The sequence below is a fragment of the Hemitrygon akajei genome, chromosome 7 (genome assembly GCF_048418815.1).
Source record: "Hemitrygon akajei chromosome 7, sHemAka1.3, whole genome shotgun sequence".
Classification (NCBI taxonomy): Eukaryota; Metazoa; Chordata; class Chondrichthyes; order Myliobatiformes; family Dasyatidae; genus Hemitrygon; species Hemitrygon akajei.
Window position 1 is genome coordinate 168584030 of NC_133130.1, and position 25772 is coordinate 168609801.

Sequence of the window (25772 nt, forward strand, 5' to 3'; positions counted from 1 at the left end):
ACACAACAAGCAACAAAAAAACAACGGTGTCAACAAGGCCTGTTCCTTCCTCCCACACACACACAGTCCTTTAATCCCAGCTCTGGCCTCTAGCAGACAGTGGACGCGGGCCTATGGACATTAGGCTTCAAATTCCCCACTGGACTCACGAAGATTTTCAGACTTGGTTCTGGCCAACAGGCCCCAACTTCCAGACTTCTGATTCGACCCTTAGGCCCCCTGTTCAGAGCTCAGGAATCTTGAATAAAGCACCAAGTCGTTCTTGACTAGTTTATCCAGTGAGGAAGCAGATCAGAACATGTTGTTTTTAAATTATAGTATTTGGATTTTTTTTCACTTGCCACAAAGTTCAAAAGTTCAAAGAAAACTTATTATCAAAGTACATATTTGTCACCCTATACAACCCTGAGATTCATTTTCTTGTGGGCATACTCAATACATCTGTAAAATAATAACCATAACAGAATCAATCAAAGACTGCCCAGCTTGGATGTCCAACCAGACTGCAGAAGACAACAAACAGTGTAAATCCAAAAATCAATAAATATCAAGAACATGAGATGAAGAGTCCTTGAAAGTGAGTCCATGAAGGGGCAAGAGAAGGTGAGTGAAATTATCTGCTTTAGTTCAAGAGTCTGATAGTTAGGGGCAATAATTGTTCCTGAACCTGCTGGGGTGAGTCTTGAGGCTCTGTACCTTCTTCCTGATGGCAGCAGTGAGAAGAGGGCATTGTCTGGGTGGGGCGGAATCCATAATGATGGATGCTGCTTCCCTGCGACAGCATATCTTACAGATTTGCTCGGTAATGGGGAGGGCTTTACCCCGATGGACTGGGCCGTATCCACTTTTTGTAGGATTTTCTGTTCAAGGTCACTGGTATTTCCATACCAGGCTGTGACGCAACCAGTCAATATATTCTCCATTGCACATCTATAGAACTTCGTCAAAGTTTTAGATGTCATGCCAAAACAAATCTCTGCCAACTCTTAAGGAAGTAGAGGGCCTGATGTACTTTCTTCATAATTGCACTTAGTGCTGGGCCCAGGACAGGTCGTCACTGAGGAATTTAAAGTTGCTGACCCTCTCCACTTCCGTTCGCCTGGTGAGGACTGGCTCACGGACCTCTGGTTTCCTTCTTCTGAAGTCAATAATCAGCTCCTTGGTCTTGCTGACATTGAGTAAGAGCTTGTTGTAGCACCACTCAGCCAGATATTTGGTCTCCCTGCTGATTCATCACCACCTTCGATTTGGTCTACACCAGTGAAACCATCGAAATTGAATATGCCATTGGAGCTATGCTCAGCCACACAGTCGTAAACGTAAAGTGAGTAGAGCAGGGGCTAAGCACACAGCCTTGTGGGGCACTGGTGCTGATAGAAATTATGGAGAGTACTGTATTAACCATAAGGGCGTTAACATAGGAACAGAATTAGGCTATTCAGCATATCGAGTCTGCTCTGCTTTTCCATCATGGCTGATTTATTTTTCCACTCAGCCTCATTCTTTTATAACCTTGACACCCTGACTAATCAAGAAACTAGCAACCTCTGCTTTAAATATACTCATAACTTGGCCTCTACAGCCGTCTGTGACAATGAATTCCACAGATTCACCACCCTCTGGCTAAAGAATTTCCTCCTCATCTCTGTTCTAAATGTATTCCCCTCTATTCTGAGGCTGTGCCCTCTAGTCGTAGACTCCCCCAGAATAGGAACCATCCCCTCCATGTTCACTCTGTTGAGGCTTTCAATATGGCACTTTGGTTTGGAATTTCTACTGAACTGATGAATAAATGTTGAAATACATTTAAAATAAAACAGGTTTTCAAGACTATACATTCAAATTACGTAAATAAATGATGGTTGGCACTGGCAGCGGGATTTTTATGTTTGGGTGATGAATACTGAACATGTTTGAGCCTCTGGTATCCAGACAATAGGCAGATTTGGGGGAGATCAAAGTCAACTTAAAGTCAAAGCATGTCTGTTTTTGCTGACTCAGCTCTGAAGGGACATTTGCTTTGCAAGCAAAGTTATATAATGATTTCTGAACCTTTTATTTGTCTATCCACATACCTTTCTGGAGAATCATATTATAATTACATTAAACCATTGATTTGAAGTACTTCTCTACATTGATCAGATCCTTTGGTCCAATATTTGATTGATTATGTTATTTTTTAAATTTTATTAATTTAGAGATATAGTTTGGAACAGGCATTTCCGGCCCAATGATCCGCACCACGCCAGCAACTCACCGATTTAACCCTAGCCTAATCACAGGATAATTTACTATTACCAAACCTACTAACTGCTATGTCTTTGGACTGTGGGAGGAAACCCACATGTTCATGGGAAGGACATACAAATTCCATAGAGATTCTGCTGGAAATGAACTTTGAACTCTGGTGTCTGGCGCTGTAATAGAGCCGTGCTAATGCCTATGCTACAGAGGTCCCCTTATTAATGAAGGAACAGTTATAGCCTAATAAACAGTCAGTAAATTGTAAATAAGATAAGATGGAACATTAATGTTTCTAAATTATAGATTGTATCAAAATAATTATTTTCCCACTAATTTTATAAACTCAGGAACTTTGCGTTCACATGGAGGTCATGGGGTTCCACTCTCATCAGTATGGATTGTAGCAGATTCGACACAGCGATTATCCTGGAACTACTGTGGCAGTAATTCTTTCCTAACCACCTCCATCATCACTATGTATGTGAATACGGAGTATATACATACGTGAAAATGGGGAAGTCCTGATCTAATCCTTCTTGCAGTCAGGTAAGTCTATAAATTTCATCATTCTATCAAGTTGGTGCTTTTAAACTCATAATTTACTCTCAGTGGCATCTTTATTAGGCACTTGTTTTATCCAATAATGTGGCCACTGAGTGTGTGTTCGTGGTCTCCTGCTGCTGTAGCTCATCCACTTCAAGGTTCGATCTGTTGTGTATTCAGAGATACCTTTCTGCACACCGCTGTTGTAACAGCTAGTTATTTCACTTACTGTCACCTTCCTGTCAGCTTGAACCAGTCTGGCCATTATCCTCCGACCTCTCTCATTAGCAAGGCTTTTTTGCCCACAGAATTGTCACTCTCTGGATTTTTAAAATTTTTTTGCACCATTCTCTGTGAACTCTAGAGACTGTTGTGCATGAAAATCCCAGGAGATCAGCAGTTTCTGAAATATTCAAACCACCCTGTCTGGCACCAACAATCATTCTACATTCAGAGTTACTTAGATCACATTTCTTCCCCATTCTGATGCTTGATCTAAAAATAACTGAACCTCTTGACCATGTCTGCATGCTTTTCTGCATTGAGTTGCTGCCACATGATTGGCTGGTGCAATATTTGTATTAAGGAGCAGGTGTACCTAACACAGTGTATTTCACAAAGCACTTAGAGTTTAATTTCTGGAGCAATAGACATGCTGGTCAGAGGCCTGATGTCTGTGAGTCTGCGAGATCAGGACCAAGGACGGGAGGCCCAGAGACATTTCTGGAACTGTGTGAGTGGGTGGGGAAGGGTCTTGATTTGCTAGTAGTGCTCTTGTTTTGTTGTTGCTTGTCTTGTTCTGATGTGGGTATGCTATGTTGGCACCAGAATATGTGGCGACACTTGTGGGCTGCCCCCGGGTATCTTTAGATTGTGTTGGTTGTTAATGCAAATGACTCACTTCACTGTATGTTTTGATGTACATGTGATAAATAAATAGATCTGAATCAAATCTCAATCTGAATTGTGAATAAGCATTGAAGAAAGGTGCTAAAGAGAACAGAGATGAGGAGGAATTTCTTTAACCAGAAGGTGGTGAACCAGTGGAATTCATTGCCACAGATGGCTATGGAGGCCAAGTCATTGGGTGGAGGTTGACAGGTTCTTGATTAGTAAAGATGTCAATGCTCATGGGGAGAAAGCAGGAGAATGAGGTTGAGAGGGATAATAAATCAGCTATGAATGGCGGAGCAGACTCGATGGGCTGAATGGCCTAATTCTGCTCCCCTGTCTGATCATAAACAGGAAAGTCTGCAGGTACTGGAAACCCAAAGCAACACACAAAAACTGCTGGAGGTATTTGACCTGCTCAGTTCCTCCAACGTATTGTGTGTGTTCCTGTTTTTGATGATCTGAACCCGTATGAACCATTGGTTGGACCACCTTCAGAATCCTGGGTGTGATGTTCATCCTCAGACCCCGATGCCCTGAAGTACATTTTCTGAGGGTTATAGAAAGACCAAAATGTCCTGCTGTAACCAGCAAAACTAAGCCCTGTGAACAGCAGGCCCTGGAATTCAGTGACTGCAGGAGCTTTTGAACCCTAGGAGTTCAAGGGAGATGAGAAGCGAGGGAAGTAAGCAGTAAGGAGAGCATTTTGCAGCTGCTGCTGCTGTTTCACGAGCTGTGATGTAAGTGGGTCAGCTGTATCTGCAATGCAGCCCCTTTTCCGGATTGCTTCACACTTCTACATCCTCCGGGGTTACTTTCAGCACAGGTGAACTTCACAGGCAGCTGATTAATACCGACCGGTAAGCCTGGTTTATCAGACTCAGCATCAGCTTCATTATCACTGACATTCCTTGTTAAAGTTGCTGTTTTCTGGCAGCAGTACAATGGAATACATATAAAATCATCACTACAAGTCACAATAGGAACAAAGGGCATAGAACATACCCACTAAGGTACAGTACAGCCCCTAAGGCCCACACTGTTGTGCCCACCCTACCAAGTTCAAGTTTATTGTCATCTGACTGCACTTAGATACAATCAAACAAAACAACATTCCTCTAGACCAAGAAGTGAGATACTGTCTATGGGTTCATGGAAATCTGATTGGTGGAGGGGATGAAGCTGCTTTTGAATCGTAGAGTGTGGGTCTTCAAGCTCCTATACCTCCTCCCTGTTGATAGTAGTGAGAAGAGGTGAGGGTTTTCAGAAAGTAAAGGCACAGATACTGTGGATTTGTGACACAACTGTAAAACAAATGCCACTTCTCCAACTTCCCCCTCACCCAGTCTCAGCTCCCCTCTCTGCCTTATTAACTCCACTTTCAGTGTTTGATGGTTTAAAACCAAGAACATAAACATAATACAGTGTCAGCAATCCAGGTTCAATTCTGCTGCTTTCTGCACATTCTTCTCATGACTATGTGGGTTTCCTCCAGGTGCTCTGGTCTCTTCCCACAATCCAGAGACGCAGGGGTTATTGATATGGTCATATGGGCGTGGTGTCATATGGTGTGGCACAGGCTTGTCAGACCAGAAGATCCTGTTACTGTGCTGTATCTCTAAATTAAAAATAACCCCTCTCTGCATTATTTAATCATCTTTCAGGGTTTTGTGGTTTAAAGTCAAGAACATAGAAAAATAATCTCTATACCAGTCGACAACAACACACACAAAATGCTGGTAGAACACAGCAGGCCAGGCAGCATCGACAGGGAGAAGCACTGTTGACGTTTCGGGCCGAGACCCTTCGTCAGGACTAACCGAAAGGAAAGATAGTAAGAGATTATATACCAGTCGAGCTGCTTTTGGAAATGACATTGAAAATTCCAACTGAGACAAAAGGAAAATGGATGGACTTTCACCCCAGTCACCCACTCATGGTTGCCTGACCATTTACCATTCAGAGAAAACAAATCAGCCCAACCTTATGAGCTATACACTCAATAACCACTTTATTAAGTAGTTCCTGTACCTAATAAAGTGGCCACTGAGTGTATGTCTGTGGTCTTCTGCTGCTGTAGCCCATCCACTTCAAGGTTTGACATGATGTGCATTCAGAGATACTCTTCTGCAAACCACGGTTGTAGCATGTGGTTATTTGAGTCTTCCTGTCAACTTGAACCAGTACGGCCATTATCCTCTGACCTCTCTCATTAACAAGGTGTTTTTAGCCACAGAACTGCTGCTCACTGAATGACTTTTTTGTTTTTTCACACCATTCTCTGTAAACTCTAGAGACTGTTGTGCACGAAAATCCCAGGAGATCAGCAGTTTCTGAGATACTCAAACCACCCCATCTGGCACCAACAATCATTCCATGGTCAAAATCAATTAGATCACATTTCTTCCCCATTCTGATGTTTGATCTGAACAACAACTGAACCTCTAGACCATGTCTGCCTGCTTTTATGCATTGAGTTGCTGCCAGATGATTGGCTGATTAGATATTTGCATAAATGAGTCGGTGTACAGGTGTACCTAATAAAGTATTTTAAAATCCAAGAATAATTACATCTCATTAGTACCATCGCAACCTTTTCAAGGGTAATTAATGCTGGTCTTGTCCACAGTGTCATCTGAATGATTAATAAAAACATTCTCCTTCCCTTGTTCCTCTGGATGGGAGTGCGTTATTTGGGGGTGGGGGGGTGTTCACAGGTGTAAGATGTGTAGCTGGGGAACTGCAAAGTGCCTTGCACACACTACCTTGATTCAATCTGGACGGAGAGATTCAGTACTCCTCAGATGAAAGCTTTATCATTAGTAACAAGAGATTCCGCAGGTGCTGGAAATCCAAAGCAACACACACAAAATGCTGGAGGAACTCAGCAGGTCAGGCAGCATCTCTGGAAATGATCATCATTTTGGGTTGAGACCCTTCATCAGGACTGGAAAAGAAAGGGTAAGGTGCCAGAATAAGAAGGTGCAGGAAGGAGAAGGAGGACAAACTAGAAGTTGACAGGTGAAGCCAGGTGGGTGGGAGAGAGAATGAAGTAAGAAGCTGGGACGCAATAGGTGGAAAATGCAAAGAGCTGGAGAAGAAGGAATCTGATAGGAGTGGATCATGGGAGAAAGGGAAGGGGGATGTACACCATGGGGCAGTGAGAGGTAGGTGAAGAGGTAAAAGTCCAGAGTGGGGAATAGAAGAAGAGAAGGGGGAGGGAAGAATATTACTGGAAGGAGAAATCGATGTTTGTGCTGTCAGGTTGGAGGTTACCTCAAGGTAATATAAGGTGCTTCTTCTCCACCTTGGGAGTGCATTCTGAAGCAGTAATGTACAGACCGATTGCTCTCCATTGCTTTGATTGAGTAAGATGACCTCTCCAGCTTTTCTTCCATGACAAGTTGATGATCCTTTATTAACAGCAGTACCACAACTGGCAGCTCCCCCTCCCTCATCACTATCACAGACACCACCCTCCTGACCATCGAGGACATTGTCAAGAGGTGATTGTCAAGAGGTAACATCCAATATTAACGACTCTCATCATCCAGGACATGCCCCCTTCTCATTACAGGAGCCTGAAAACCCACACCATGAACCCATGAACACTACCTATGAAATCTCTGTTGTACTATCTATATATCTATCTATTTATTTGTCATTCAGCTATTTACTCATCTAGGTCTTTGTTTGTTTACTTATTTATTCATTTATCATCCTGAAGGGTCTTGGCCCGAAACGTCAACTGTTCATTTTTCCATAGATGCTGCCTGCATGCTGAGTTCCTCCAGCATTTTGTGTATGTGGCCTGGATTTCCAGCAACTGTAGATTTTCTCGTTTCAGATTCCTTCTTCCTCTGCTCTTTACCTTTTCTACCTTAATCATCACCCAGCTTCTCATTCTCTTCCCTTGCTTTCCAGCCCTGATGAAGGGTCTCGGTCCAAAACATCAACTATTCCCCTCCAATAACGCTGCCTGACCTACTGGGTTCCTCCAGCATTTTGTGCGTGTTGTTCAAGATCAGATCTTATTGATGGCAAAGAGCTGCTGTCCGTATGTCTTGTAAATAAAGTCTGCTAGGCATTTGAGGAGATTCAGAAACAAATGTCTACAGATGTACAGTGGGGAGCATTCTACCTGGGTGTATCACTGTCTGCTGTGGAGTCTCAAATGCACAGGATCCCAAGAGGCTATAGAGGCTTGTAGAGTCAGCCAGCTCCATTATGGGCACAGCCCTCCCCACCATTGAGTACAGCTTCAAAGGGCAGTTCCTCAAGAGTATGGTTTCTATCATAAAGACATGTCCTCTTCTCGGTTCTACCATGAGGGAGGAAGTACAGGAGCCTGAAGCCACACACTCAATGATTTAAGAATGGTTTTATCCCCTTTGTCAACAAATTTCTGAACAGCTCCATGAACACTAGCTCATTATTCTTTTTTTGGCACTATTTATTTACTTTGTAATTTATGACAGTTTTGTTTGCAGTGTACTTTTGTCAGAAAACAACACATTATATGTTACAGAAGTCAGTAATAATAAACTTGATTCTAGTTCTAACATTGTTAACAAATATGAAAATTAATCCGCCCTGGAAATAATCTATCAAAAAAGGCTCAATATGTACTATAGTGAGATCCAACGGCCAGGAAGGTGGTTCTGCAACGCTTCACAGAGAGCGAAGGGCATGACAAGGCACAGAAGACATCATGGTCATCCACTGCACCTAAGGAATACCCAGTTTGTGATTTTTTTTGTACCGCTGGACCTGGACATCCAACGTCGAGGGAGTGGAACTGCCCCAGTGCAGTGCCCTTTCCACTTGAAAAACTCTCCCACACAGGTTTCCTTGTCATCATTGGATACAACGGACAACGACCAAAGTGTCCAAGATCAACGGAAGGTGATGGAATCTAGCCTGCACTCTCCTCTCTGGAGTTACTTTCAATCTATGTATACACAATCCATTTATATCAAGCCTCTCATCATGTCTTTGGGCCCAGCTCCACCTCTTTTGTTTGGTAAACTGCTCCTTGTAAACAGAATGGGAAATTATTACATCAGCGCACTTCAGAATCACACTCACTGTGTCACCAGCAGTTACATGACAGATGGCGTGAGATGCAGTCGGATATCAGTTCATTAACAGCATCTCACCACGACGCAAGCCAGCTTTAGAAAGTTCCTGCTATTCTAACTAATAATACTTCTTGGAGAAACTGATGCCAGACTATCTGGCTGTTGCTATGCAGAGTATTACTGAATATTTTGGTCTTTGAGCTAATCCGACCACAAATTGCCAAATAGAACAAAGAACATTACAGCGTAGTTCAGGCCCTTCAGCCCACCATGTTGTGCAGACGTTTAACCTACTCCAAGATTAATCTAACTTTTCCCTCCTATACCTTCTGGGACATGTGCTTCCATCAGCAGCTCACCAGAGTCCTCTGTCCCACTCTTTCACGTTGTCTCCAGGTGTAACATGTCTGTTTGGAATATTCTTCCTCTCCTTGAGATGAGGTCTTTGGGGCTTCTGTTAGTGTGGTTGGTCAGGTTGGGTGAGTGGGCAAATGAATGGCAGATGCAGTTTAATGTGGATAAATGTGAGGTGGCAAGAATGGCCTACTCCTGCACCTACTGTCTATTGTCTATTGGTTGCTATTCCTATGGCCAACCCTCCTCTTTTCATGGTCAGACTTCAGATCAGCCATGGTGGAGTTTTCCCTCTTACATAGTCCTTCATTTTTCTTTCATCCATGTGCCTCTTAAAAGCCCCTAATGTATCTGCCTCTATCATTACCCCTGACAGGTCATTCCAGGCATCCATAAGACCATCAGATTTAGGGGCAGAGTTAGGCCATCTGGCCCATTGAGTCTGCTCTGCCATTCAATTATGGCTGATCCTTTTTTTCCTCCTCCTCAACCCCATTTCTCGGCCTTTTTCCCGTAACCTATGATGCCATGTCTAGTCAAGAACCTATCAATCTCTGCCTTAAGTACTCCCAATGCCCTGGCCTCCACAGCTGAACGTTGCAACAAATTTCACAAATTCACTACACTTTGGCTAAACAAATTTCTCTGCATCTCTGTTTTAAATGGATGCCCCTCTATCCTGAAACTGTGCCCTCTTGTCCTAGACTCCCCCACCATGGGAAGCATCCTTTCCACATCTACTCTGTCTAGGCCTTGCAACATTTGAAAGATTTCAATGAGATCCCTCCTCATCCTTCTAAATTCCAGCGAGCACAGACTCAGAGCTATCAAATATTCCTCGTATGATAACCCTTTCATTCCTGGAATCATCATTGTGAACCTCCTCTGGACCCTCTCCAATGCCAGCACATCTCTTCTAAGATGAGGAGCCCAAAACTGTTCACAATACTCAAAGTGAGGCCTCACCAGTGCCTTATAAAGCCTCAGCATCACATCCCTGCTCTTGTGTTCAAGACCTCTTAAAATGAACGCCAACAGTGCATTTGCCTTCCTCACCACTGACGACCTGCAAGTTAACCCTTAGGGTGTTCCCAAGTCCCTTTGCACCTCAGATTTTTGGATTTTCTCCCCGTTTAGAAAATAGTCTGCACCCTGGGAAAAAGTCTCTGGCTGTCCACTCGATCTATGCCTCTTATTATCCTGTACACCTCTATTATATAATTATCTTCTATCTTGTGGGTTGTTGTCCATCATTTAGTTTGCATTGTAGGTATGTCAATTAGCATTTCCTTACAGTTCTAATCATTTTAAGCATAAATAGACAACATGGTAGCATAGTGGTAAGCACAACCTACAGCTCGGGGCGTCAGAGTTCAGAGTTCAATTCCAGTGACCTCTGTAAGAAGTCTCTGTACGTCCTCTTGGTGGAATGCATGTAGGTTTCCTCCCAAAGTCCAAAGATTCACTGGGGTAGGTTAACTGGTCTGTAAATTGTCCTGTGATTGGGTTAGGGTTAAATTGGGGGTTGTTGGGGTGGCGAGGCTCGAAGGGCCTGAAGGACTTACTCCACATTGTTTCTCTAATTAACAAATAAATACATACATAAAATGCTTGCTATTCTGTCACTAAAACTTCTATTTCTTTACCAAAAAAAATCCAAGATAATAAGAAAGTAAATTTGAGGAAGGTGCAGTCAGTAATTGGCTGCAGATGTTATCTGCCATCGAATTTACAATGTGGTTTGCAGTCTGAGCATGCAGAGAGATGGGAATACTTTTGTTGGATTTCCAACTTCAAATTTTTATAATAAGCTTTTAAGCTGCTAAAGGGTCTCAGCCCGAAATGTGGACTGTACTCTCTTCCGTAGATGCTGCCTGGCCTGCTGAGTTCCTCCAGCATTTTGTGTGTGTTGCTTGGATCTCCAGTATCTGCAGATTTTCTCGTGTTTGTTATTAAATTATTATATTCAGATTTATATTTATATCTGAGATATAGACTGCTGAGACTGCAACTGGAGGTCATGGGTTAAGGGTAAAAGGTGAAATGCTTAAGAGGAACATGAGGGGGAACTTCTTCACTCAGAGGGTGGTGAGAGTATGGAACAAGCTGCCAGCACAGGTGGTGAGTGTGGGTTCAATTGCAACATTTAAGAGAAGTTTGGATAGGCATACAGATAGAAGGGGTATGGAAGGCTGTGGTAAAGGTGCAGGTCAATGGGACTAGGCAGAATAACAGTTTGGCATAGTCTAGATGGGCCAAAGGGCCATTTTCTGTGCTGTAGCTGTCTATGATTCTATGACATGTACATTGAAACATGAGTGAAATACGTTGTTTGTGCTAACAGCCAACACAACCTAAGGATGTGCTGGGGGCAGCCTGCAAACATCACCACACATACCAGCACCTACATAGCGTGTTCACAATATTGAGCTGAACAAGACAGAACACAAAAAGCAACAAAACAACAACAGCAAAACAAGTCCCTTTCCTCCCTCCCACCTACCCACACACATACACAACCCTCTAGCCCCCAGTACAGGTCGTCGTCAGCCCCCAGCTTCCAGCAGACTTGTGGATTCGCAGACAACTGGGGTCTCTGCTTCCTCAGCAGACACACAGAGATTCCCAGACTCGGGACTCTGGACATTGTGCATTCAGACCTCCAATCAGTGCTTGGATCATTTGAGAAAGATGTTAGATGTCAGCACCCTCCATCTATTACCTCACTCACTGCACTGTACTGTAAACATTTTAAACTATATTAAAATACTGTTTACATTGTAAATACATGCTGGTATTTATTTATTCCATATCCGAATTTCTAACCTTATTTTAATATAATTCTTTATTGTTGAATTTTTTAAAAAAAATCATGTCAGACACAGCACAGTAAATTCCTTCTTCTTCTTAAGCCCATCACCCCTACTGGGGCAGAGGCCGGAGACAGCAGCTCACCAGAGTTCTCTGTCCTAGGTGAAAGGTTGATCAGCCCTGAGGCTTCTGCTTCCATCACACGACTTCATACGCCTTCCAGGTGAAGATCCTTGCTGTCTCAGGGATGTGGTCTTTGGTGTTTCTGTAGCTCTGGGTTTTTTACGGGATGGGGTTGCTAGCCCCGCGCCCAGCCCTCCTCCTTTCACAGACAGGCTCGGGCCTTTCACTGGCAGAGTTACAGCAAATTCCTAAAACATGTAAGTGTATATAGTGAATAAAGTTGATTCTTGATCCTTTATTTGCTTATTAATAACAACTTAATCTCCTGATATTAATCAAGATATTATAACATAATTTTCCAATGGATCATGCCATCTTGAGCTGCCTCAATATATTATATCCTTAAATAAATGTGCAGGAATCTTTTTTTCCATTCACCACTTGAAACAGATTACACAGATAGTCTTTAATTTCCAAACATTTCTGCTTTCAAGCGCTCTTTGTACTAACTTTAAAATATTTATATAAAATGATGGCCTGTTTATATCTAACCTTACCATAAATTCCCTGTGCTTCACTTTACCCAGCGCTCCATCACATGACAGGGACAGGGTGAGGGATTTTGATTCTCCGTTCAAAGTTGGAGATCCTGGGGCCAGTACCCATGCCGTGCTTTTAATTGGAGATTGGTTTATTATTGCCATAGTCTTCTACTGCTGTGGCCTATCCACTTCAAGGTTGGACGTGTTGTGCGTTCAGAGATGTTCTCCACACCACTGTTGTAACACGTGGTAATCTGAGTTGCTGTCACCTTCCTGTCAGCATGGCCCAGTCTGGCCATTCTCCCCTGACCTCTCTCATTAATGAGGCATTTCTGCCCACAAAACTGCTGCTCACTGGAAGTTTTTTTTTGTTTTTCACAATATTTCTCCTCTAGAGACTGCTATTCATGAAAATCCCAGGAGATCAGCAGTTTCTGAGATACTCAGACCTCCATGTCTGGCACCAACAATCATTTCACACTCAAAGTCACTTAAATAACCTTTCTTCTTCATTCTGATGTTGGGTCTGAACAACAAGTGAACTTCTTGACTATGTCTGCATGCTTTTCTGCATTGAGTTGCAGCCAGATATTTGGCTGATGCAATATTTGCATTAAGGAGCAGGTGTATCTAACACAGTGTGTTTCGCAAGCACTTTGAGGTTAATTTCTGGAGCAAAAGTAACAATATGTTTGGAGCACCAGACAAGGTGTGGAGAAACTCAGCAGGTTAAACAGCATCTGTTCAGCAACTGTGCAACAATCGGACTACTATGTGCATTTCTGGTCACCTACCTACAGGAAAGATATCAATAAGATTGAAAGAGTGCAGAGGAAACGAGCAGGTGTACAAGTGTACTTAATAAAGTGGCCACTGAGTACATATCGAGATACAATTTATTCCCCTCCATAGAAGCTGCCTAAACTGCTGAGTTCCTCCAACATTTTGTGTGTGTTGTTCTGGATTTCCAGCATCTTGTGTCTAATTCAGATTCCAATCTGTAAAATTTGTGATATTTTGACATTTTTCTAACCATACAAACGTAAGCTAGCTGCTAATAAGAGTCATCATCCCAAGCAGTGGCCCTGTTAACCACAGTCGGGCTGATGTTACTCTGTGTGTTTGTTTGTGTGTGTGTGGGGGGGGGGGGGGGGAACACAAAACACTGGAGGAACTCAGCAGGTCAGGCAGCATCAGTGGAGGGGAATGAACAGTCGCTATTTCTCATTGAGCCCCTTCATCAGGGAGAGGGGGAGGGGGAGGGGAGGGGGAATGAACAGTCGCTATTTCTTATTGAGCCCCTTCATCAGGGAGAGGGAGAGGGAGAGGGAGAGGGAGAGGGAGAGGGAGAGGGGGAGGGGGAGGGGGAGGGGGAGGGGGAGGGGGAGGGGGAGGGGGAGGGGGAGGGGGAGGGGGAGGGGGAGAGGGAGAGGGAGAGGGAGAGGGAGAGGGAGAGGGAGAGATGGGCTGAACAGTTTCATCAACATTCAGTTCTCTGATGTTTCGGTTCATAAAGAACAGAACAACTCGGAGCAGGAGTCAGTCATCTGGCCCGTTAAGCCTTCTCCACCATTCCATAAGATCACCAATGACCTGGTCATGGGCTCAGCTCCACCTACTTTTCTCTCCTGATAACCCTTAATTCCTCAGCTATGCAAACTGTCTTAAATAACTTCAATGAGTTAGCCTCAATGGCTTCCTGGGCGGAGAATTCCACAGATCCAGCACTCACTGGGAAACTCACTGGAAGGGTCTCGGCCCGAAACGTCGACAGCGCTTCTCCCTATAGATGCTGCCTGGCCTGCTGTGTTCCACCAGCATTTTGTGTGTGTTGTTGTTTGAATTTCCAGCATCTGCAGATTTCCTCGTGTTTACTCACTGGGAAAAGCAGTTTCGCCTCATCTCTGTCCTAAACAGTGCCGTGCAGGACTGGCCCTTTGGCACAGTGTGGGACGGACCCTTCGAGTCATGCTGTCCTGTAATCCCAATTAACTCCAACCTAATTATGAGACAATTAACAATGACCAATTAGCCTATTAACCAGTACATCTTTGGACTCTGGGTAGAAGTCAAAACACCTGGAGAAAACCCACGCTTTCCACTTGAAGGACATACAGATGACCTTGGAATTGAAATCCAAACTTTGACACCCTGTGCTGTAACAGTCATGCTAACTGCTACACAACTGTGGCTGTCTTGATACTTGGTACTTACTGCTCGTTACACCGCTGCCACTGAGGGCAGCAATGAAGCTCCTCCATCTCTGGAGTTCAGGGCTTCTTCATCATGTCAGTAGCTTCCTGTTGGTTTTCACTACTGTCAGTCACGCCAGTTCTGGGTGGAGACTTCACACTCCGATGTAGAAGGAGTCCTCATTGCTGTTTCTGTAACAATATTGTTTTACCAGTCAGGGTTGTTCGCCCTGAGCTGAACCCCCGAACCTGGAGGACCAGTGGACTACTCTTAGTTTAACCTCTACCCTTTGGCATGGGCAACCCTACCAAGGGTAAGAGGAAAGCCCTTAACTCTGAGTGGAGTCAACGGGACGCTGTCGTGACGGCGTTTTTTTTAAGCAGGCTTTCTTATTTTTACAAGCTTGACACTCAACCCAGCATGGGCGGAAAGTGTGCAAGGGAGTCGGCTGGATTTGAACTCGGGAGCCTTCACTCCAAAGTCCGACGCTAATGCCACTATGCCACCAGCCAGCACCCTACCAAGAGCCAAAGCAAAAAGCTCTGACTCCAGCCAACATAGCTCTCGGGGTCATTGAGGCACGTAAGCCTCCAAACTAGGGTCCTCTTGAGGGTGAGACCATGGTATCTTGAGGCTACATTCCCTAGTCTGAGTCTCACCTACCAGTGGGAACAACTTTCCTGTCTCTATCTTAAGTATCCTCTCATAATTGTATATGTTTCTATAAGATTCCTTCTCATTCTTCTGAATTCCAGTGAGTATTGTCCCAGGTGACCCAATCTGTCCTCACAGGTGAGCCCCTTCAAGTCCAGAATCAACCTGGTGAACCTCCTCTGAATGACCTCCACAACGTTTTTCCACAAGTAAGGAGATTAGAAATGCAGACAGACTTGAAGGTTTGTTAGCAACAATTCCATGAACCTCTTCTGCACCGCCCCTAAAGCCAGTCTATCTTTCCTCGACTGGCTCTCTGAGGAAGCAAAGGACTTAGAGCCCAATGCCAGAAAATTGTTGGCTTGTCACAGTATTTATGAAAGTAATATTATATAATTAATATTTCCACGCTTAAGGACCCCTATCACCCAGGACATGTCATTTTCTCATTGCTACTATTAAGGAGGAGGTACAGGAGCCTGAAAACACACACTCAACGTTATACGAACAGCTCCTTCCGCTCCACCATCAGATTTCTGAATGGACAATTAACCCACAAACACTACCTACCTCACTTTTTTAAATCACTTTTTTGCTGTTTTGCACTACTTATTTAATTATATATAAATTTCTTATTGTAATTTTAAAAAATTATTATGTGTCACAATGTACTGCTGTTGTAAAGCAACAGATTTCATGACATACAGCAATGATGTTAAACCTGATTCTGATTCAGAACCAAATCACGATGATGGGCATAAAATCACATGACCAAACCTACCTCTATGTCTGTACATATCTGTCAGATCCTTGTTTCACTGTTAGTGTGCTCCTATCTAAAGATGGACACCCAAACACACTGTCCCAGAGCTCTGGATTCCAGCATCTACAAAATCACTTGTGTTCATATATCTTTGCATTTCTTTTTACTTTCAGTTCCCCTTATGTGCTCAGTGCCTGAGTGAGGTTGGGTGTAAAACAAAGACTGATTAATTTCATTATTATTGCACCCTCAATGGGCTATGCAACACATTACTGAACACTGTTCCTGGTAAAGTGGGATTAACAGAATAATTTTCATTAGTTTTAAACAATGGAATTATTTCAGAAATCTGGTCCGAGACCCTTCATCAGGACTGATTATTCCCCTGCATAGATGCATCTTGACTGGCTAAGTTCCTCCTGCATTTTGTGTATGTTGCACTAGAGGTTACTGGCATTCTACAGTGTAAAAGTGATCCAACACTCTGAAGGCCCTCTGGGAGTGTTGATATGTGTAGCACATGTTGCATCTTGCACTTGTGTCCTTGTGTTTATTTTGTTGTTTATTTGCACTTGTAAGCCATGTACAATTTAACCTAAGTTTGTCATCATCTTGTAATGTCCTGTGTTGCTATAAGAGGCTATTTTTCATGATTTTTTACCTGGGTATGAATGACCATGACAACAATGAACTTAAAACTTGAGACAAAATTTGAAATAGAACCTGCAAAGTCTGGGGAAGGACATAGGGACTTTTCTCTCTCCCCTCCCCCACCCCCAATCCCCTCACTGTCTGGATCTTAAGACGTAACATAATTATTGTTGAAAATTGAAACCAGTTCAGTTTCAAACTTTTAGAGGTTCTGAAGTAAGGATGTGGAGAGGATGCTTCCTATAGAGGTAGAGTCCAGGACCAGAGGGCACAGCCTCAGAACAGAGGGACGTCCATTTAGAACAGAGATGAGGAGGAATTTCTTTAGCCAGAGGGCAGTGAATCTGTGTAATAAATTGTCACAGATGGTTGTGGAAGCCAAGTCATTGGATGTATTTAAAGTGGAGATCGACAGGTCCTTGATTAGTCAGGGCATCAAAGGCTATGGGGAGACAGCAGAAGAATAGGGTACAGAGGTTTAATAAATCAGCCATGATGAAATGGGGGAGCAGACTCGATGGGCTGAATAGCCTAATTCTACTCATATGTCTTATAAAGACCATAAGATATAGGAGCAGAAGTAGGCCATTCGGCCCGAGTCTGCTCCGCCATTCAATCATGGGCTGATCCAATTCTTCCAGTCATCCCCACTCCCCTGCCTTCTCCCCATACCATTTGATGCCCTGGTTAATCAAGAACCGATCTATCTCTGCCTTAAATACACCCAATGACTTGGCCTCTACAGCCACTCGTGGCAACATATTCCACAGATTTACCACCCTCTGATGAAAGTAATTTCTCCACATCTCAGTTCTAAAAGGACATTCTTCAATCCTGAAGTCGTGCCCTCTTGTCCTAGAATCCCCTCCCATGGGAAATAACTTTGCCATATTTAATCTGTTCAGGCCTTTTAACATTCGGAATGTTTCTATGAGATCCCCCCTCATTCTCCTGAACTCCAGGGAATACAGCCCAAGAGCTGCCAGACATTCCTCATATGGTAACCCTTGTATTCCTGGAATCATTCTCGTGAATCTTCTCTGAACCCTCTCCAATGTCAGTATATCCTTTCTAAAATGAGCCAGAACTGCACACAATACTCCAAGTCTGGTCTCATGAGTGCCTTAGAGAGCCTCAACATCACATCCCTGCTCTTATATCCTATACCTCGAGAAATGAAAGCCAACATTGCATTATTGTCTCCAAGCTGAGGCAATGGTTCTGTTTCTCCCTCCACACAAACCGCTTGACCTGCTGAATATCTCCGGCATTTGCTGTTGTCCTTTATTTCTGACTTCTGCTATCTTGGAATTGGAATTGGCTTATTATTGTCACATGTACTGAGATACAGTGACTAGCTTGCCTTGCAAGCTGTTCATACAGATCGAATCATTAGTAAGGGTGTCAAGGTTGCGGGAGAAGGCAGGAGAATGGCCTAATTCTGCTCCTGTGTCATATGAGCTGATCGTTACACAGTGCACTGAGGTAAAACGATAACAGAATGTAGAATAAAGTGCTACTGTGTCGTAGGATGTAGGCCATCATGGTCAACCATGATTGTTCTTGGTATATTTTCCACAGGAGTGGTTTGCCATTGCCTTCTACTGGGCAGCGTCTTTACAAGGCGGGTGATCCCAGCCACTATCAATACTATTCAGAGATTGCCTGCCTGGCGTCAGCAGTTCTATAACCAGCACTTGTGACGTGCACCAGCTGCTCATACGACCATCCGCTACCTGCTCCCATGGCTTCACATGACCTTGATCAGGGGGCTAAACAGATGCTACACCCTGTCCGTGGGTGACCTGCAGGTCAGTGGAGGGGAGAAACATCTTACACCTCCTTTGATAGAGACATACCTCCACCCCACCACCCTAAATAATAGGGTGCAAGATCAGAATGAGGCAGATTTTGAGGTCAAAATTCCATTGTCATACGAGGGAACTATTTAATAGCCCCATAACAGTGGGGTAGAAACTGTTTGAGCCTGGTGGTACAGTACGTGCTTTCAAGCTTTTGTATCTTGGTGGGAGAGGGGAGACAACAGAAAGTCTGGGTCGGGTGGGTCTTTGATTATACTGAGGCAGTGAGATGCCTTATAAAGCATGAGCAATACATCCTTGCTTTCATATTCCAGTGCTCTTAAATAGATGCTAACACTGCATTTGCCTTCCTCACCACTGACTTAACCTGAAAGTTGACCTGTGGTTGTATGACCATGTTCCTCTCATGCCTGACAGGCTGAGTTAAACCAAATACAGTCACAGCAGACTTGAATGTTCTGTTCCTTTCCAAAAATGGGAATCAATGCAACATTTGCGTTTCTTGGGAAGCAGGCGACTAAAAATAGTCAGCTCCAAATGTGTCACAAACACGAGGGATCCTATCGATGCTGGATTTCTTGAAGAACACAGACCAAGTGCCGTGGGTACTCAGCAGGTCAGGCAGCAACTATGGAGAGTTTGTGAAAAATGAATCCACATTATTTTATACATAATTCTCTCTCTTAATATGCATTTAAATGCACATGCATTTTTAACGTGCATTTATATCTTTTACTCTTCTCCGAGGGTCGTCACCTTTTCGTGGTGGAGAGACTTGTGAGTTGATGAGATCACGAGAGTGATGCTGCCTCGATCTTAGACCCTGGTAGGGTCACCCCATGGCGGTAAGCTGAAGGGGGATGTCCCAGGCAAAGAATAATCTAACTAAGACCTTAACAGTGGAGCTGGCGGAAGATCACATCACAAGATACATCACAATGACGGTGAAAGGGGAGGAAGGCTGCAGTCTTTTGATCTCCATGCCTCTGGACCCTGACCATGATCTTTCAGGGACTGTGTGGTGACTGCCCATGCATCAGCCTGCCCCGTGTTAAACAAAGTCACACAGCGCTGTTCCTCATTGAGAGAGTCCACCCTAACATCTCACAGATTAAGTTCAGTGATGATCTTTGTAGTGTGATTTTTTTCCTGAGGATTCTATTGTGTTTCTTTGTGGCTGCTTACAAGATGAATCCCGAGGTTGTATATAGTATACACACTTTGGTAATGAATGTTCTTTAAATTTTGAACTTTGAACCAAGGAGCTGGGAATCAGAACTGCAAATAAGGCGACGATAAAACCCATTCCATAATTTACAATCTATTTATACAAAAGCAAATCTGTATGATTTGAGACAGGTACTGCTAAGACCTTATATAGATAGCAAAAAGAAGTGTTCTGCTGTTCTGTTTTGATTTGACGATGACCAGACTTTGACAGCGAGTATAACAATATATACGAGTTCCCATGCCGTTGGTATCTATTGTTTTATACTGTTCTGTAGCTGGAGGATGGATCACTGCTGACCTCTAGTGAGCTGGTACTGAACTGCTCGAGAATAAATGATTGAGCCTGTGACATACAAATCAGATTCAGATTCAGAATCGGGTTTATGATCACTGACATGTCATGAAATGTGTTGTTTTGCGGCAGCAGTACATTGCAATACATAAAACAGGTTAGTAAAAGCTCAAGTTCAAGTTTGTTTAATAGCTATTCAAGCTTACATACCCATGAATACAGCTGAAAGAAACAGCGTTACTGCAGGACCAATGTGCAAAGCACAGTGCCAATAAGAAAAGTTAAGAAAGACAACAGAATTAACGGGGCAGAAAGCTGAGGAAGGGATCGGAGAGTATGGCCAAGTGCAATAGGAGTCGGTGTGAGAGGTGAGGGGAGTAATGGATTAAAAGTATATATGAATGCACAAAGTATAAGAAGTAAAGTGGATGAGCTTGAGGCTCGGTTGGAAATTGGCAAGTATGATGATGTAGGAATAACAGAGACATGGCTGCAAGAGGTCCAGGGCTGGGAAATGAATATTCAAGGGTATACGTCCTATCGAAAGGACAGACATGTGGGCAGAGGGGGTGGGGTGGCTTTGTTGGCGAGGAATGAAATTCAGTCCCTTGCGAGAGGTGACATAGAATCAGGAGATGTAGAGTCAGTATGGATAGAACTGAGAAACTGTAAGGGCAAAAAGACCCTAATGGGAGTTATCTACAGGCCCCCAAATAGTAGACTGGATATAGGGTGCAAGTTGAATCAAGAGTTAAAATTGGCATGTCACAAAGGTAATGCTACGGTTGCAATGGGGGATTTCAACATGCAGGTGGACTGGGAAAATCAAGTTGGCACTGGACCCCAAGAAAGGGAGTTTGTGGAGTACCTCCGAGATGGATTCTTAGAGCAGCTTGTACTGGAGCTTACCAGGGAGAAGGCAATTCTGGATCTAGTGTTGTGTAATGAACCGGATTTGATAAGGGACCTCGAAGTAAAGGAGCCATTAGGAGGTAGTGACCATAATATGATAAGCCTTAATCTACAATTTGAGAGGGAGAAGGAAAATCGGAAGTATCAGTATTGCAGTGAACAAAGGGAACTATGGAGCCATGAGGGAGGAGCTGTCCAAAGTTGACTGGAAGGATACCCTAGCAGGGATGATAGTGGAACAACAATGGCAGGTATTTCTGGGAATAATACAGGAGGTGCTGGATCAGTTCATTCCAAAGAGGAAGAAAGATTCTAAGGGGAGTAGGGGGCAACCGTGGCTAACAAGGGAAGTCAAGGACAGTTATAAAAATAAAAGAGAAGAAGTATAACATAGCAAAGATGAGCAGGAAGCCAGAGGAATGAGAAGCTTTTAAAGAGCAACAGAAGATAACTAAAAAGGCAATACGGGGAGAAAAGATGAGGTACAAAGGTAAGCTAGCCATGAATATAAAGGAGGATAGTAAAAGCTTCTTTAGGTATGTGAAGAGGAAAAAATTAGTTAAGACCAAAATTGGGTCCTTGAAGACAGAAATGGATGAATTTATTATGGGGAACAAGGAAATGGCAGAAGAGTTGAACAGGTATTTTGGATCTTAGTGTCTTCACTAGGGAAGACACAAACAATCTCCCAGATGTAATAGTGGCCAGAGGACCTAGAGTAATGGAGGAACTGAAGGAAATTCACATTAGGCAGAAAATTGTGTTGGGTAGACTGTTGGGCCTGAAGGCTGATAAATGAAGACTAAGGAGCTGGTGGTGGACGTGAGGAGGGCTAAGACACCGGTGACCCCTGTTTCCATCCAAGGGGTCAGTGTGGACATGGTGGAGGATTACAAATACCTGGGGATACGAATTGACAATAAACTGGACTGGTCAAAGAACACTGAGGCTGTCTACAAGAAGGGTCAGAGCCGTCTTTATTTCCTGAGGAGACTGAGGTCCTTTAACATCTGCCGGACGATGGTGAGGATGTTCTATGAGTCTGTGGTGGCCAGTGCTATCATGTTTACTGTTGTGTGCTGGGGCAGCAGGCTGAGGGTAGCAGACACCAACAGAATCAATAAACTCATTTGTAAGGCCAGTGATGTTGTGGGGGTGGAACTGGACTCTCTGACGGTGGTGTCTGAAAAGAGGATGTTGTCCAAGTTGCATGCCATCTTGGACAATGTCTCCCATCCTCTCCATAATGTACTGGTTAGGCACAGGAGTACGTTCAGCTAGAGACTCATTCCACCGAGATGCAACACTGAGCGTTATAGGAAGTCATTCCTACCTGTGGCCATCAAACTTTACAACTCCTCCCTCGGAGTGTCAGACACCCTGAGCCAATAGGCTGGTCCTGGACTAATTTCCACTTGGCATAATTTACTTATTATTATTTAATTATTTATGGTTTTATATTGCTATATTTCTACACTATTCTTGGTTGGTGCGACTGTAACGAAACTGAATTTTCCTCGGGATCAATAAAGTATGTCTGTCTGTCTGTCTACCCCCAGGGCCTGATGGTCTGCATCCCAGGGTACTTAAGGAGGTGGCTCTAGAAATCGTGGACGCATTGGTAATCATTTTCCAATGTTCTATAGATTCAAGATCAGTTCCTGAGGATTGGAGAGTAGCTAATGTTATCCCACTTTTTAAGAAAGGAGAGAGAAAGAAAACAGGGAATTATAGGCCAGTTAGTCTGACATCAGTGGTGGGGAAGATGCTGGAGTCAATTATAAAAGATGAAATAGTGGCACATTTGGATAGCAGTAACAGGATCAGTCCGAGTCAGCACGAGTCATGCTTGACTAATCTTCTGGAATTTTTTGAGGATGTAACTATGAAAATGGACAAGAGAGAGCCAGTGGATGAAGTGTACCTGGACTCTCAGAAAGCCTTTGGTAAGGTCCTACATAGGAGATTAGTGGGCAAAATTAGAGCACATGGTATTGGGGGTAGGGTACTAACATGGATAGAAAATTGGTTGGCAGACAGGAAACAAAGTAGGGATTAACAGGTCCCTTTCAGAATGGCAGGCTGTGACCAGTGGGGTATTGCAAGGTTCGGTGCTGGGACCGCAGCTGTTTACAATATACATTAATGATTTAGATGAAGGGATTAAAAGTAACATTAGCAAATTTGCAGATGACACAAAGCTAGGTGGCGGTGTGAAATGTGAGGAGGATGTTATGAGAATGCAGGGTGACTTGGACAGGTTGGGTGAGTGAGCAGATGCAGTTTGATGTGGATAAATGTGAGGTTATCCACTTTGGTGGCAAGAACAGGAAGGCAGATTACTATCTGAATGGTGTCAAGTTAGGAAAAGGTGAAGTACACGAGATCTAGGTGTCCTTGTTCATCAATCACTGAAAGTAAGCATGCAGGTACAGCAGGCAGTGAAGAAAGCTAATGGCATGTTGGCCTTCATAACAAGGGGAGTTGAGTATAGGAGCAAAGAGGTCCTTCTGCAGTTGTACAGGGCCCTGGTGAGACCACACCTGGAGTATTGTGTGCAGTTTTGGTCTCCAAATTTGAGAAAGGAAATTCTTGCTATTGAGGGAGTGCAGCGTAGGTTCACGAGGTTAATTCTGGGGATAACGGGACTGAAGTATGTTGAAAGATTGGAGCGACTGGGCTTGTATACTGGAATTTAGAAGGATGAGAGGGGATCTGATTGGAACATATAAGATTATTAAGGAATTGGACACGCTGGAGGCAGGAAACATGTTCTCAATGTTGGGGGACTTGAGGCCACAGTTTAAGAATAAGGGGTAGGCCATTTAGAATGGAGTTAAGGAAAAACTTTTTCACCCAGAGTGTTGTGGATCTGTGGAATGCTCTGCCTCAGAAGGTAGTGGAGGCCAATTTTCTGGATGCTTTCAAGAAAGAGTTAGATAGAGCTCTTAAAGATAGCGGAGTCAAGGGATATGGGGAGAAGGCAGGAACGGGGTACTGATCGTGGATGATCAGCCATGATCACAGTGAATGGCGGTGCTGGCTTGAAGGGCTGAGTGGCCTACTCCTGCACCTATTGTCTATAGTCACACACAGCCCCTATAACACATAAATAATTACAATAGCAGAAAAGTTACAAAAAATATATACAGCCCAAATCTCCGAGTGCCATGGCCTGTAGACTGATGGTGCATGGTATGCGGTCTCGGCAGCAATAAGGAATATATAGCGGCGCTCCGGGGTGGGGGGGGGGGGGGTCGTGGTCAAGAGCCAGCCCCAGCATTCCGAGTGATCAGCGCTATTTATTGTTCTCGTGTTAAAATGCTTCTGTGGGATTATGGTGGGATGTTCAAGTTCATTTATTGCTACATTTGAGCTTGGGTGGTACGGTTATTCACACGTGTATTTGTGGGTCACACTGACTGTAACCAGGGTGTGTAATAACCATCTCTCCCACCTGTATGTGACTGAGGGGGTTCTCTCCCCTGGTCCTAGCACCCAGTCTGACTTTGTGTTTATCACAATGAAAACGGCAGTTGAGTTAACCGAGCTTTTCTCGTCTGTCATCAGGGACCAGATGGTTGCCACATTAGTATCAGGGTTGGGATTAGAGATTGACGGTGAGTTTGAAGAGCTACAATATTGAATGGGGCACCTTAAGACCTGGGGAATAAGTCAAGGACCGAGCAGTAGGCCTCCCCTAAACCCCTGACTGGACTTCTGAAAATGGGATGCCGACCTGGAGGGGGAATCTGGGACACCAAGCTTCATGCCTTCCCAGGGAAACTTGATGGAGTGAGTGTACCCAGGCTCCCCAACCCAGAAGACACGGTGGAGCACATCACCCACCTCCCTCGTGGTCGGCACTGGGAGGATGGGCATCATGGCAGGCACCACCCACACTGCTGGAGCAAGAGGAAGACCAACAGGCCTCAGCAATTCACACAAGGTCCACTCTGAAGCTCCCCAGATGCACTTACCTGGTGCAAGTCAAACTTACTGCATGGCACAATGGGCTTGTGTCACTAAGGTGGAGGAGGAGCCTATGAAACAGGCCCGACCAGCGCTGCGCAGGCCCTGCCGCCTACTATGGAGCGATCTCTGCTACCGGCGTGGCGAGGTAGGCCATGTGGCCCGGGATTGCTCCGCACCAGTGCCAAGCCACAGCCCAGCACAGCCATTGGGAAACGTGGAGCAGGCAGTGCCGCCCGTGACCTCCAGCAGAACCCCTCTGTTGTCGCCTCTCCAAGTGGGACATTTGGATGAAGAGCCAGGCTTATATGTGGACTGCGTGGTGGAGGGCATTAGATGCCGTGCGTCGGCGGACACGGGGTCAACCATCACCATCATCCGTCCCTGTGTTCTCCCCAAAATGGACCAGCCATCCCCGCCTGGGTGGACAACGATGGCGGTCCAGCTGGTTACGGTCACCGGCGACTGTGCGGCGCTGAGCGGGAAGAGGGGGCTGCGCATCGCAGTGGACGAAAACACAATGAGCACGAGGTGTGGCTTGCCGAGTCCTGTATCATTACCCTGGACCTGCTGTCCCGCTGGGCGGCCCGTGCGGAGGGCAGCTCCAGTAAGCGGCCCCAGCAGGAGCAGCAACCACCGCCGTTCTCACAGTGCCCCGGGGCAGTGCAGCACACCCGGCGGCGTCCCAGCACG

General features: G+C 44.5%; 1 long non-coding RNA gene across 1 annotated transcript in view; it reads left to right on the top strand.

Annotated features, from left to right (window-relative positions):
- The first annotated feature begins 388 nt into the window (after positions 1–388).
- The window catches only part of LOC140731164 (uncharacterized), a 60510-nt gene continuing 35126 nt past the window's right edge, over positions 389–25772 (top strand). The window contains exons 1-2 of the long non-coding RNA XR_012099736.1: positions 389–603; positions 2592–2790. This is a non-coding gene — a long non-coding RNA (uncharacterized lncRNA). The remainder of the gene's footprint in view (positions 604–2591; positions 2791–25772) is intronic.